A 15,437-nucleotide genomic window follows, 5' to 3' on the forward strand; every position below is an offset into this window, starting at 1 on the left:
ATTCAGATGACAAAGAGGGACAGACAATGGGCGAACAGGCATTATTTCAACTCCCCTCTGACAGTACTCTAATTTAATGAGGCGCACTGTGAGAGTGTGCAGGTGAATCTCTGTCTCACTTTGTCTGGAGCAAGGTCAATCTGCAAAAGCAAGGGCACGCAGAGGAAATAACAACAAAACAAAGCCAGGCCTTGTAAAGGGGAAAAAAAAGGAAAAGTCAGATTACAAACCACCAACAGTGCAAACAAGAAAGCCCGCACTGGCAGCCCAGAATATCCCAGTAATTAAACTGTAATAGCAGACATGCTGTAAACAGCGTTTGCTGTGCAGAGAGTGGTAATAGCATTTTACAGAGGAGCGGACTGGGCCAGATTATTAAACAGCGCTGTTCACCTCCCCTGATGTGCTAAAGTGCAACACTGCAAACACAGCTACCACAGCCGAAGCGACAACAATCTTCCAAACAAACACACGCACAGACTTGGAGAGACTGTAACTCCAGCCTCTTGGCTTCACCACGTCCTTCCTCTCTCCATCTGTCTGTCACCACAGACACGCACGCCATTCTAGGCAGCAGTCGCCTGGCAACATGGCTCAGCCTCTGAACATATTTCCCAGTTCGGGTAAGATATACACTTTCAGCTACAGTGTTATTTCATTAGAACAGAGCATGTGGGTTTGTGTTTCTGCATCTCTGTCTCCAGCCACCTGCTTTTATTGGAACCTGCCCCCGGAGTGTTTGCTGGGGGAATATTAAAAAGACGACTGCCGTTGAACGGGATATTATAACATAATTAGCAGGGGTTCCGGGCTGGCACACCACACAAAAACAGATGGCCTGCTAATTCTATTAGCAGGGCAAAAATGACCGCATAGCTTTTAGCAGTACTAGAACGCTGTGACCTTCAAGACCCTGGAAGAGGACCAGTGTGCAGAGCCCCAAACCATTACAAGACACTTTCAGTGACCCCAGACACTTCCTATTACACTTTTTAGAAATTGGCAGTACTTGCGTGGGAAAACCTTTACAGTGAAGAGAATTTGAGGTCACATGATGTAGTTTTCAAGTTGTGTTATTCATAAAGGTTTATGCAACGATAACTAATACTTTCTCTAACAGACTAATTCTGCTCCACTGCCACAAAGACAGATAAAGGAAATGTTTCACATGCAATATAATCTCAATGATTTCTCCCTACAATGCCCTTAGTATAGCATTTTTATTGTTATGTAAACTGCTGTAACAAACACATTTTCCAAATAATGGATAAATAAAGTATTTTCCTATTCTCACCCTTTAGCAACCTCTTCTTGTTCCTATTGCATCAAATACTGCCATACATACTCTTAAAGCCAGTGGCATCTCACAGATACACACAAGGTGTCACTTGGAAGCTGTGTGTTGTGACAATACCAGACTATGAGAGCAGACAAAACAAAGTTTGCATAAGGATGCAGGGGATTTGGCAATATCTTAAATCAATTTTCTCCATAGGGTGCCTGGGCTCAGCCTTAAAGATACGGTAAGGATGTCGGACATCTGGAGAAAGCTTGGAGGAGATGAACTGCTCCTCTGTGTCAGAAAGAGCCAGTTGAGGTGGTTTGGGCATCTGGTTTGGATTTCTCTGGGCACCTCCCACTAGAGGCTTTCTCAGCATCCCCTAATGGGAGGACACCCGATGGTAGACCCAGAACTTGGCGGACGGATTACATACCTCATATGGCTGGGAATGCTCTGAGATCCCCCAGGACGAACTAGGAAGTGTTACGGAGTAAAAGGACATCTTTCTACTTAGCCTGCTGCCACTGCAACCCGACTTCAGGTAAGAGAATGGATGGATGGATGTGGTTCTGTGTTCTGTATGGAACCTTTGTTTTTACATTTACTTTCTGTATATTTTCTTGTGTTATTAAATGTACAAAACTACTTGGTTAGATTTAGGAAGAGATCATAATTTATGTTAGGTGACACCTAGGGACAACTCTGTACCCAGTTTATTCAAATGTGAAGCCTGCCCAGGACTTGTGACCAAGGGTTTGTATGTGCCAAACTGAGATGAGACCGAGCTTGGTAAACACCTAAATCTATATCCCCAAATGTGTGATTAAACTTAATGTGCACTATATTTATTAAATATAAGTACTGGCTGGTTGCCTGTCATAATATTGATTGGCATCAATGTCACCACTGTAATCCACACAATAGTCCTTATTTTCACCTGTCATTAAAGACAAAGCACAGGTGTAACTGAAAGCATTAATGGTGGCTTTGTTCATCTAGTACATGAGATGCAAAATAGAAGTTTGCAGCCAATCACAGGGCTAATGGTAATATTTAGTGCTGCGCGATACTGCACATTTAGGTATTGATCTTTAAAACATTTTGCTTCCAAAGACCCAGATTTTCATGTAATTTTTTTAAGTCGTGTTGAGCAACAGATCTCCAGACTTTCTGGAAGTCTTTCAGAGTTTTTCTTTGGACACTGGCTGCTTTTCCACTCATTGTCAGTCCAGTCCTTGTACCTGACCATTTTCAAAGGATTGTTTTTCTTGTTTGTTGATAAATTTACCCAACATTGACCTTTGCGTCCTTCAAGACTTAAAAAAGGCACCGAACCCCAGGGATGAACCAGAATCCCAACTTTAAAGATCCAACTTTAAATTGTATCTTTAGGCCATTTTTTTACTAGTAACCTGTTGCAAAAATAAAATTTTCCCCATTTCTTTAGTAGAATCTATGAAAAACACCATAAATAAATAATAAACCGTATAAACTCTATTTATATTCATGGTCAGTTCATGAATACTCAATACTTTTGCACAGTACTGTATATGCTGTTTGTTCTTTGTTTTAAAGTAAAATAATATAAAATGTGAAACAACTGGTTATAGCAATTTGAGTGCTTGGATTATATTACAGTAGTTTCTCCTGTCCATTCTCTGAAAGCTCAGCACCATCTCCTGACAGTCAGCAGCACAAGATTGTCAAATCAACTTTTCCTCCATGAAAGGAGGATGCAGTGATCACAGCAGCTCCAGTTCAGTTAGGATGTGTCATCAAACTGATGTGACACGCCTTCTGGTAATGCTGATAATTTGCTATTTTTATAACGCAGCTTTAAAAAAAAAAAGTATAATAGGAAAGAGAAAGCACATGGGTTCATCTATTTAGCATAAAAATGAACAGTGGAATTACATATTGTATATTACCACTGACATTCCTGCTTCTCAATATATTTAATCATCTTTCTTCACTTTAATATCCCCATTTTGGGTCACAAAAGTACTAAAAGCAGAGCTTTAGAATACTATCAGACCATGAACTATTACATTAAAAATATCATCTTTTATGTTTTTATTTAAAAAAAAAAAAAAAAGCGCTGCAGACGACATTCATGTGCATGACCAGGCTCAGCACTGTCTGAGCCTGGTCAAAGCATTTCTGTTTCTATATTCAAAGTATTGAATCACTACAGTGGATCCATGGTTCTAAAGCAGCGGAGCGCCATTTGACTGCCCAGATCCAAACCTCTGCTCTGCCCCGAATACTGAGGAGCTTCAGCCTTTGACTGTCATTCTCACACCCACTCACTTTTCATCTCTACCTCAGACTTAACGTTCTCCCTCCCAGGTTTCAATATGCCGTCCTTCATCCTTCATTTCTCAGAAGATTCCATTTACCTTCTCTATATATTTCACTGACACATTTTCAAGCCCTTTTCGCTTTTTCTTTCAGCCCCCTTCGCCACCCCTTCGCTGTCCCTCTCCCTCTAAAGCAATCATCCTTCTTCCTTTCTCTCTTTATTTACATGACACCAAGGTTCTCTCTGAGGCAGGTGTGGATGGCAAAAGGCAGGCTTTTACAAAACGGTTCAGGTTTAATATCTTCCCCTTGCTTTTCATCACAACCCAAGAGCTTCATAGCAGAACTAACAGTCCTCTCGTAATCGCATTGTCCTTCTGTAAATATCATGGGCCCAGTCTCATCTTTATTTTATTACCACCTCTATCACTAAAGACCCCCAGTGAGGACCAATATTGTCTAGGCTTGAGGGCTAGTCGACGTCAATCTTATATCACCCACCCCTGCCCTGTATGAAATATTGCATGTGAAACACAGACGACTTCTTCAGTATGGCACGATCTAAAGGAACCGTTATCATTAGAATATCACCCAGATATGAAAATAAATAAATAAATGTGGTTTGGAGAAAATATTTCCTGTCAACTTTTAGTTTAAAAACGTTTGTATTATCTGACAGCTTGTTTGTGACTCAGTGTTTGAATGGTTTAAACAATGCCATTCATTCTTTTTTTTGAAATGCACAGTTGAATAATCCCTCAAAACAATTACAGAGTAGAAACATTCTCCTCAGACTACTGCTCAATTTACAAAGAAAAACACAAACACTGTGGGAAGGTATCTTTTTTATCTTTTATGGCACATTTTGTGAATAGATGGATTGGATGGACTGGGCACTTTGGCTCCACAGGTAGACTGTGCTGTCTACTAATTGCACAGTTTTCAGTTTGATTTCCAGCTTCAGATTTAGTATTTTTTTACCAACTTTAGACACAGAACGCCAACAGCTCTCGATGCTTACATCGGTGCCTTGCATGGCAGAGTATCATTGCATGAATTTTTGAGCACTTTAAATGAAACAAAAGCATAAATACAGCCCATCAACAACCTTTTAAATTGTATTAGATGTTGATCAAATACTTAGATACATAGGCTGCCCTGCATTTGATAAATGCAAATTTGCCTCTGTATCTTTGTCACATTAAAGAAACAAAAGATAAATGTAGAGTTATATATTGAAGTGAAGATGCTTCTTAGAAAAGATTAAAAATGTTTTCTATTAAATAAGCTTACAGATTGTGTGGTAAAGAAAAAGAAATCAAATCAGCATCTGGTGTTCGTGACCTTTAACTAAAGCGGCACTCATTCTCATACACTTATGCAGATTTTCGAGAAAGTTTGTTCCAACCATCTTGAAGAACTTTACCCTGTTCGTCTGGATTACAGCTCTTTCTATATCGTTTCATGTAATCACCAAGTGGTTTGATTAGAGTTGCAGAACTCCTTCTTGTTCTTTATTGCAGATAGTTAGTTCATTAGTTCTCTGGCTTCACTGTCATGTTTTATATTTACATTGTGACATATCAGACGCATCTATTATGGCGAAAATCCAAACTTCTGAGGCACTTACAACTTCTGTATAGTGCTGTAAATGCCTCAAATATCAGACTTTAACAAATAGTTCAGTCAGGAAGGACACAATGACTGATCTATGGCGTATTCAAGTAGAACCCAGTTTGACATTAACTTTTGTAGAGTAGTCACAATATAGTCATTTTCAGTCCCGTCTTTAATTTTTCTGTGAGAACTGAAATGACCATTTCTGTTGGATCAGACACTGTGAGAGTAGCAAGTGGTTCACTCATGCAGAAACTTGGCCTAAACTTTACCTACTGGAGCAGACCATGAAGGTCCCAGTGCACACTTTTTATTCTAAAGGAGGTTTGGGAGTCTGCAGCCATTAAGTCTGCAGAGCGCTGGTGACTTTTGCGTACTACATGCCTCAGCACTCAGCCACCTCTCTGTGACGTTATGTGGTTTGCCACTTCTTGGATCAGTTGGTGTCATTCCAGCTTCCACTTCAGAATAATCATGGAAAACTAGCAGGGAAGAAATTTTACTGATACTGAAATTTTGTTATCCTATTACAGTACAGTGCTTGAATTCAGTGAGCTCTTAAGAATAACCCATTCTTTTAAAAATGTAAAGACAAAATGCATGGCTGCATATTTGATCTTATACTTCTGTGTTAATGGGGCTGGAAACACCTGAGTGGGGTCCAATATTTTTGTCCATATGGTACTGCTGGGGATGAAAGACTGAAAATAACCCATTAAATTATGATCACAAAGGTCATCTGGATCATGAGTCTTTATAAAGCAAACCTCATTCTGCTGATTGGCTTCAACTCTTTCCCCCATAATGATGACATACCTTCCCCAGTACCCTTATTGACAGGTTTTGACAGGTTCTTTGTTTTTTAAAGGTAGTCCTAGTACACCATATAGGCAAAGATCACCCTCATTAACTTCTAATGCACACCCAGCCATTTTGTTCTGGAATGACGCCTTAAATTTGACTGAAACTGCTAATTTCTGAAAAAGGAAACCAGGGTTAACCCTACCTGGCATCCAAGGGGGCAAGAGTCAAATAAATAATTATCTGGAGCATTAATAAGGCCACATATGCAAATCCCTGTGCATGTGCCATTCGAAACTAACTTGTAAATAAAAAGCTGCACATGCAACACTCATAAGTTTTATTTCACACTCCTCTTGAACTTCCACAGAGGCTGAACAGATGTTTAGTCCAACAGAGATCTGAGCTACATCTTTTCCTCGACACAGAGGAGAGGAGGAGGAGAAAAAAGTTGGAAGAAAGCAGAGAATCCCCATCAGACTCCATGTAAGCTGTTCTAAATACTCTGTAAACAGAAACTACTCACACCCACTACTGGCCATCTAAAACACAGCATGCCATTATAGGTAACTTTTTTCCTTCTGAGAGGATATATATAAAATATCTTTGCCAGTGTGCAGTCATGAGATATGTTTCTGAAGTAGCTTTTGTGAAATCCTTCATTATAATCAACCAGCACAATCTCTCCCCACCGTTTCTGGTTTATAGCGTGCGTCATGTTGTCAGCTGTGTATTAATGGATTCCCACAGGAGCAGCACTGATTGCCGCAGCACAAGAGCGATCCAACCTACTTACCGTACGACCACTTTATGAAAGCCTTCACATTGACATTTACCTTTCTGTTTTTTTTCTTTTAGTTAAGCACATTGTGTTGGATTTGGGAGAAATGATGGAGAGATTGTTTTTATTTTAACAAAAAAAAAAACTGCAAAGAAAGAAACTTAGCAATAATGTCAACATTAGAAGTATGAGATGTAATACTCTAAAGCTTTAATCTGTGGCAAAATATTTGTTTAAACTCCAGACACACTGCAATTACACACGCTATATTAACAGCAATAGAGCGCTGCAGCACATTGTACAAGGCATCATGTTCATAGTCATTAGCCGAAGCGACAGCACAATGATTATTATTATTATCCCCATCATTGCACACATACCTTTGTGGATCTACTGTAATTCATTTATTTTTCTTATTCACTCTGGATTTCATAATGATGTGGTTCATTAGCACAACGCAAATCACCATGCATCACGTTTTAAGATAGAAAACATATCCCACAGAATGACAGGCCATGGAGACGTCGTAAACTAAAACGAAAGTTTGCATGAGCACACACCTGCATGGTGTGCAAATGAAAAAGAAATTGGAGTGTCTGAGGGAGAGAAGAGTTTGTTTCACCGTCATAATCTGCTGCTTCCATTGGAATGATTTTTATCATGAAGCACTTTGAAAATTGTTTTCCATGTGAAGCTTATTATCCGTGTCTTGCCCTAATGAACCTCGACCAAAAAAGACAAAAACATGCATCTGTCTTTCTGTTTCATATGTAATCAGAAGGAAACAGAAGCACCATAGTATTTTTAAAAGATAATGGAGGTTATAAAGTTCTATCCAGTAAATAATGTCACACAGTTAAGCATTAGTAAGGTATTAGTAAGTGCTTAATTGATCATTTATAAAGCATTATTTGGCCTTAGTATATAATTTATAAATAGATGTATATATATAAATGTTTATTCTTGATTAATGAGCTCATATATAACATACAAGTCTAAGTAAGTGATTAACAAAGTATTTAGAAGCACATTTATATATATATAATGATTATGATATAAGCTCACTGTGGGAGTGTTAATATTGTAATTTATGGTTAATTCAGGAAGTTACAAGTTGTTAGTTAAGTACGGATATGTTTGCATCTGCAAGAAATATTTGTATATTCTGTATCTGTATCTTACCCAATTTCTTTCGGGGTCAACCTTCAGGATCAATAAAGTTTTATTGAATTGAATTGAATGGAATTGAATCTGGATTCTGTATTTGCACTTATTCGTGATCATGAGATGGAAAATTATTAGCTATGTGATCTGCAGTAGAAGGTAAATGAGCGACGGCCCTAGTGCCAAAATGTAAAACATAAAGTTCACAGAAACAGTCAGATTGTGTAATTGGGCCAGTGCAGATATGATATTTGGATTTTTCCCACTGAGAAATAACCGCACCCCCGGAGCACTCGTGAGAGAGGGAATGAGTGAGAAACAGAGAAAGACAAACTTGCAAAGCCTTACAAGTCAAGATAATTCTCAAGTGCAGTAGGGGGGAAATTGGCAGATTGAGGAGGTATAAGTGAGAAAGGCAAAAATCCTTTGCATTTTAATGAAAACTTTGAACTGAACGTAAATAAAGGAAGGAATACAGCGGTATATAAACAAAAGAGGAGAAAAAACGCAGGCAAAAACCGCATCAGCTTTGGAGGTTTTGATGGAATTTTTAACCGAGCAGGAGTGTGTGTGTGTGTGGGGTGGGGGAGTGTTACGCTGTCATGATGAGGAGGACTGACACACAAACTCACCTCACCCAAGTGTGAGGAGAATGTGTGATGACTTCAGCTTGGACCCATCAGCTCACCTGAATGATCGGGGACTTCTGCAGAAGAGGGCAATCGGGTGTTTGAAGAATTCATGAGGTCTCGACAGCAGCTTCTCATAAGCAGCAACTATTTCACAGAGTCAGCTGGACAGAGATATTTTACAACTAATGAAGGGTAATAGCCAAAATGATGGACCAACATTCCTCACAGTGACCTTTCAGGTACACAGAGGCTTGTTTGTGAGGTTGTGTGTATGTGCGCGCGCATGCATGCGGGTTTGTGTGTGTTGAGGGAACAGCAAGCCTGATAAAAGCGGTTAGAGCAAAGCTTCTTGAAGGACGAGTGACCTCATACATCATGCTGGCATTCCTCTGCACAGTGGTGAAATGAGGGATTTTCTGTCCCACTCCCTTCTCTCTTCACATGTGAGCACACTCTCTCTCACACACACTCACACACACACCAAACTGATTCCTCTATACTTGTGGGGATATTCATTAATACATTCTCCTGCCTGTCACTAGTCTCCCACATGGCTAACCCCAAAACTTTGCTTCAACCTAAACTGAACCTAACACCGACTGTGAAATCAATTTTACCTTCTTCTTTACTGAATGTCATCCCAGGGCTTTAAATGCTACCACTCAGTCAGATGCTGCCGGCTTCACAGAGATACAGACAAAGTGCACTTTGCCACCAGCACCTTGACACACTGGTCAGGGCAATATTAGACACCAAGAGATTCCTCCTTAAAGTGCTGCAGTCAGTGGTTGGAGGCTGGAGGGGTGGAGTAAGTCACAAGCTTCCCACCTAATAGAATAAGGTTCATACTCTCTTAAGAATCTCCATTGCTTTGCTTTAATTTACTTATATGTTTTAACTTGCTTTCTGCTTTCACTTTTACACACCAGTTTGGTTTATATAGAAAAATCTAATTGGTTAGCAAAAGGTTATTGGGTTTTTTTTCCACTTTTCAATGTTACAAACTGGGCCGCCCATCCATGCCAAAAAAGATGCACACAGATGCCAATTATTAAAGACAGTTTCAGTTCATCCCTTTCACTTAAAATAAACAAACCATGGTGTGTGTCGTCAGTACAATTAGTGGTATAAATGAGTGCATGGGTGGTATAAGCAATGCTGTTTAGTGCAGAAAACAAAGCCAAAAGGGTTTCTCAGAGAGGAGAGTCATGCAGAAACTGATCTCTCGGGGCTTTTAGAGAGCACTGGGACACTGGGCCTGGGTGTGGCCAGTATTAATGATGAGAAATGAGCCACACCACCCCTCCAGCGTCTGCAGTTGGGACCTGCCACATAAACAGGCTGAAAGGAAGGCCGGGTGGATTGGGTCATCACACCCAAAATTAAACCTGCGTGGTGTAAAATTATGCTTACCCACCAAGTTTAACTGTGACATCAAGGGGTCCTTTATAAGCATCTATAGGGGACTAAAAGACCAGAGGGGTATACTTGAAACAAAGTTCAACACAGCCAAGATTTTTATAATAATTGGCTCGATAAAACCTAAAACCCCAGACAGAGATAACAGGTATCGTGACGATGGTTATCAACTTTCCCCGTTATGCTGGGTTTTTGTGCTACAGGCTCTGTGAGTGCTCGCATAAAAAGGGGGCGTTTCAGGGGTCACATGACACTTTCTTGGCACAAAGTGATCCCTATGAGTGCCACCGACTTCAGAGATGTTATCGGATGATGATCATTATAAAATGGTGATTAAGAATCTACAGTATAAGGAACATAAAAATGATAACAGTAAAATGCAACACTGTTGCAAATAACAAGAGATTAATGCTTCAGAAAATCGTTAATGCTGAGATTTATTGCACAGAGCTGTAAAAAAAATAAAATTAAAGTTTATTTATTGCTGAGCGCACTCTCAGTGCTGCTGTTTATTTCTAAAGTGACAGCTGCATGTTAGAGCTCTGAAACTCTGAAAATGGACACCTTTAAACATTAAATGTTACTGTCCTATGGCCTAATAAAGGAGATATGGAAATCCCTTTAGTGGTTGGCAAGTCAAAGTGAAACTGCTTAATAGGTATTCTGTATTCTACTTGCAGCAATTCCAGCAGGATAAAAAACATAAAATATAAAACATAATTTTAAAATAAAAATAAATGAATATTAAATTAATACACAAACATTGCCATGACTATGTGACACACAGTTTGCACTTAAGTGGTTTTAGAAAGGTACCACTTAACATCTTGCACATTAGAATTTATAATGCACTTAAAACATTCTGTAAATAAAAGAATCAGTGAAAATGTGCAGCTTCCAGCAGATTGTAAACTGAACTCAGAACATAACCTGCTGCCAACCCGGTTAAGTGTTACCACAGTGATTTAGCCCAGTAAGAAGAAAGCCACTTTCATATCACTGAAAACTCTGACTTTAAGCTCGACGTAGTTCGCCAAGCCATTAATCTTGCTTCATAGTACACAGTCTGTTGCACTGTTACCTTAACCCAGTGCATTAGATACCAATGACAAATGACACAGCCTAATAAAGGAAACTTAGTACCAGTAATATCATTGTAGAATAAACAAGTCACATCATGAACAATGCTGGGTTTCACTTTAACCTCATTTTTTTGTTACTGCAGGGATATAGAACATTACAGCTACAATTATGTTGTTATTGGCATTACAAAGGATCCTCAATTATCTTCCTGATGGTCAGACAGAGAGAAGAAAGAGAAATTACAGTTTTCTTCCAACACTTGAGCTCCAATCAGCTGATTTCAGTTCATGTGCAGAGTGAAGGAAAATGGAGTGGACACTTTTGAGCGGTGGAGAGAGAAAGAACTGCATTATGCTGCCAACACAACTTCAGCTTTTTGCAGATATCTTCACAGACAGATGTTTGCACTAACACAAAGCTAGCAAAGAACCCAGAGTGATGTTAAAGCTTAGTGTCTGCCCACCACAGCCTAGCAGCCAGAGCCTCATCTTCAACAGGTAGTAAAGACAGTGATGAGCAGTCAGACTTGCTGTATTGTAGCCTCTACAGTGGAGTACAGTTTCTTTAGGGCTGGTTTTCAACGTTGCTTTGTGTTGTCAGCTGTGAGTTCAAACCTAAACGCTAAAAGAAAGATTGTATGTGTGTCCTCTTTAGGATAGGGATTTGTGTCAGTGTGTGGGAATGTAGCTTAAGGTTTACACTGCAGGACGCATTTCAGGGCATATTATAGAGAAACCAAAAGCAATGTAAAGAATAGTGTAAGGAATTACTTTCTTTGGGGAACAATTAAGTAACATAATGCATGAAAAGGAAAGAGGAATGTTTAATATCTCATCGCTCTCCTTTTTTTGTTACGACCCCACATCGGATAAAGGTAATCCTCGCTCTGGCATAACAGAGCCACCAGATCCCCCACTAAAGAGGCCATGGATTTTTCCTTTAATCTGTCACCCGTGCGGTATGCTGAAACCTCAGACAATTAAGAGGCCGTTGGTCTCTGCCTGTTTCCATGACACTGCCAACCTGCGGTCTGCCCTCAAACCGACTATATTTCATCAAACCATAAACACGTTCAAAAGACTGTATAAGTAAGTGGACGCACACACACCTACACACAGAGATTAATCTGTTTTGTCTCGTCAATGAAGCTGTGTGACATTAGTGTGCAGTGTTGCTATCTGTCAGTAATCTGGAGATGTAGCAGGAAGCTCAGCAGTACTTCTTCTGAGAAAAAACTGCTGATTAGCACCGGAATTATCCCATTAACAGAAATGATTTCACAAGCTTCAGCATACAAATGAGTCACTTACAAAACTTTCATCTGATACAACTGCAAAACTTATTAGATCATTTAATTGTGAGATTAAAGTGGGCTAATTTGACAAACCAGCACTAATCACAAATGACAATAGGACGGCCTCGAGGACTGAGCGGGGAGCGTGCAGCCTTGCGCTTATTTATATATTTCTAATGAGAGCGACTAAAGGGATACAGGGATGTCGGAGAGAAAATGAGGTAAAGCAAACAGCTGAAACTGCAACGAGGAAGCGAATGAACAATTAATAAATGCTTAAAGGGAAGAGAAAAAAAAGGAAGAGTGTGGCTTTGAGTGTGTTTGGTTGGCCAGGTCAGAGCTAAGCTCCGAGACGATCACAATAAAGGCTCAGTTGCTGCACGGTGAAGCAGACACACATGCTCAAAACAACGTGAGAGCCAGAGATGGTAACGCTGGAAGTAGCGGACTGTGATTAATCAGTGACAGCTAACCACTAATTACAACCCCCAATCAATTACCTCAACGCTCATTATCTAGTCAACACACCACCTGGAGAGCGCTAATGCGCTTTACTTGCTGTGGGCAGAATCAGACTATATACTTGTTTTTTGAAAGCACTGACACTGAAAGTGAGAGCTAGCTTTGCTGAAGAACAACATTTGACAAGTGTGCAGTTGGTGTGTGTAATCCAGTGTGTTCTGGTAGACTCATGCTTGAGCAAGGGAGCAAATGCATAATCGCCTATATGTTTTTAATGCGCTGTCTCTTTATAAAAGAAGGTGAATATGCAAACGTGTGTGGTAAAGGGAAAAATCTCTGCTGTGTCCCAAAGCCTCCGGCATTTGCTTTACATTTTAAGCGAGACTAAAGATTAAAGCTCTTCTCCCGGCAGTTCGCTTACGGAGCACAACCCAATTACACCTCACCAGACCTGCACCTACAACCAAAAGGGGAAGAAAGGCAGAGATGCACAAGAAAGAGAAAAGAGACAATGAAGACGCTGGAGACTACAGGGAGTGATAAGTGAGTTGCAGGGGAAAAAAAGAAAAAAGGTAGATGACTGTGGAGGGGGAAAGGACACAGGAAAAGATGTAGTTGATGTGAGAGAAGGGCAGTGTTGAAGGAATGAGTGCAATGCAAAGGAAGGTGTTAGAACAGAAAGTGGAAAGGGGGATTGGATGGAGAATATCAGAGGCGAGAGGAAAGCAATGTCAGACGTCTCCTTGGGGGATAAATACTGTGTCCAGTTAAAAGCTGGGACTCCGAATGGCAGAAAGAGTTAACTACTTGAAACTTCAAGACCTCAAAAAGCATGAATCATGCAACATGACGTCAAAAAGTAGACAGTTTGCTCATGTTTCACAAGCCAACTGGTCTGTGATGCTTCAGGTCACGGCTTGCAAACGAGAATGGACGCACAAAATGTGCAATGTTCATTTCTTTCAATTTTTTGTAAAGCTGTTTTATGGGTATAACTCTAAAGATGGCAATCTCTGGGTTTTTATTGGATAGATTGTCATGAGGTTTTGTGCAGATATCTAAAATGCACTGCTAGCATACTAAACAAAAGTTAAAGGTGAGGGAACGGATCGCTATTCAGAGCATGTAAGCATGGTGATATTGGTATATTATTCAGTCAGCTGCTGTAGAGCCCTCACACAGCAGGATTGCTCTTCACCGTTTTTTTTCTCTGCTCTTCTTTCGAGCTAAACTGTTAAATTGTAAAAATGAACTCCACTATTTTAGACAGAGACAGAGGCCGGACTTTAAACAGGGTACAGCCGATCTGTCCTTTTTTCTTTGAAAGTATACATTTCAAGAAGCGCCTTTGGTTTCACCATTATTCCAAATTCATCAGTAAGCAATTTATTCTGTGTGCAATTACTTTCTAGACATACACAGCATCTATCAAAACAGCCACGCATAATTTATTTAGCTGCAGTTTATCCAAATCTGATAAACTGTAGCAAGGCTCATTTACATCTTTAGTCTTAATAAATACCCCACTTAAATGAAAAATTGCATTAACACAATATTTTGCACTCTTGACAGAAATTCCAGGCTTAGTAAATATTCCCCTTGGTCTTGTTTAGTGGTGCCCCCTGGAAGTATATGCTTCGAAGCATCAAGTGAAGATCCCACATGGCAAGCGCGCTGTGCTGGGGGGGGGGGTTGATTCATGAAAGTAGATAAAATCTAAGGCAGAGTAATACTTACCAACCGAGCCCTTCCCTTTAAGGGACCCATATCAGACATGAATCCAGTGTTGTAAGAAGTGAGTAGTAATGTTACCAGCAGCAGGCCACAGCCTTTGTTAAAGTCAGTGCTGACAGGGATGATTGAGGTTTGATTTTTTTATTTTATATTTTTTCCAACCATTACCAAAAACGTACTTTTTGCATGAATGGGACCTTTTCTTTCCTGTGTTTGTGTGTGCATGCTTACGTGTGTTTGTGTTTTAATACAAAAGCTCAAATGAGGTAAAAAGAAGAACACAAGATATTTCTAAAAATGCAATCAGAGGACAAAAAAAGGAAATTCAGTTGCTCAAATGAAGAAAAAACTATTTCCTAGTATGTCAACATTAGTCATCATTTTCAGCTGAATAAAGCAAGATAACTCTCTTCTCTTTGGTTGGCAAAACATGAAAAAAAAAATATCACTCAGTGAATCGGATGTCAACAAGGTAGGTCAAAGAAAGGTACCTGAAGTTAAAAGAATTCAATTAAAACATGCAATCATCAAATAGTTTGGATTTCTGATACTGAGAACATTTTTCCAACTGAATATGAGAGAAACGACACTCACTAAAATTTCGTGTAGGCAGCATGCTGCAGACTGAATAGACAAGTGTGATTTTATGAAGAAACCCATTTTTGAGAGTGCTTTTTTTACAACACAAATCTCTAAATTCTAATCCAGAAATGACAGAAACCTCCTCTTCACTTTCCCCCCTCTTAACATCCCCCCAAAATGTTCAGAGTAATTATGCAGGTGATGTTTGTAGCTGTCAAAGAGTTTTACACAACAAACCCAAACAGACAGAGAAGAAGATGAAGAATAGAGATGAAACAAGGGGAG

At 39.7% G+C, this 15,437-nt stretch overlaps 1 long non-coding RNA gene across 1 annotated transcript; it reads left to right on the forward strand.

Moving 5' to 3' along the window:
- Positions 1–549: 549 nt before the first annotated feature.
- Positions 550–6,723, forward strand: LOC112846663 (uncharacterized). Its single transcript, XR_003219782.1, has 3 exons — positions 550–623; positions 1,496–1,823; positions 6,372–6,723. It is a non-coding gene; the product is annotated as an uncharacterized LOC112846663 (long non-coding RNA).
- The last annotated feature ends 8,714 nt before the right edge of the window (positions 6,724–15,437 follow it).

Source organism: Oreochromis niloticus, linkage group LG4 (genome assembly GCF_001858045.2).
Source record: "Oreochromis niloticus isolate F11D_XX linkage group LG4, O_niloticus_UMD_NMBU, whole genome shotgun sequence".
Classification (NCBI taxonomy): domain Eukaryota; kingdom Metazoa; phylum Chordata; class Actinopteri; order Cichliformes; family Cichlidae; genus Oreochromis; species Oreochromis niloticus.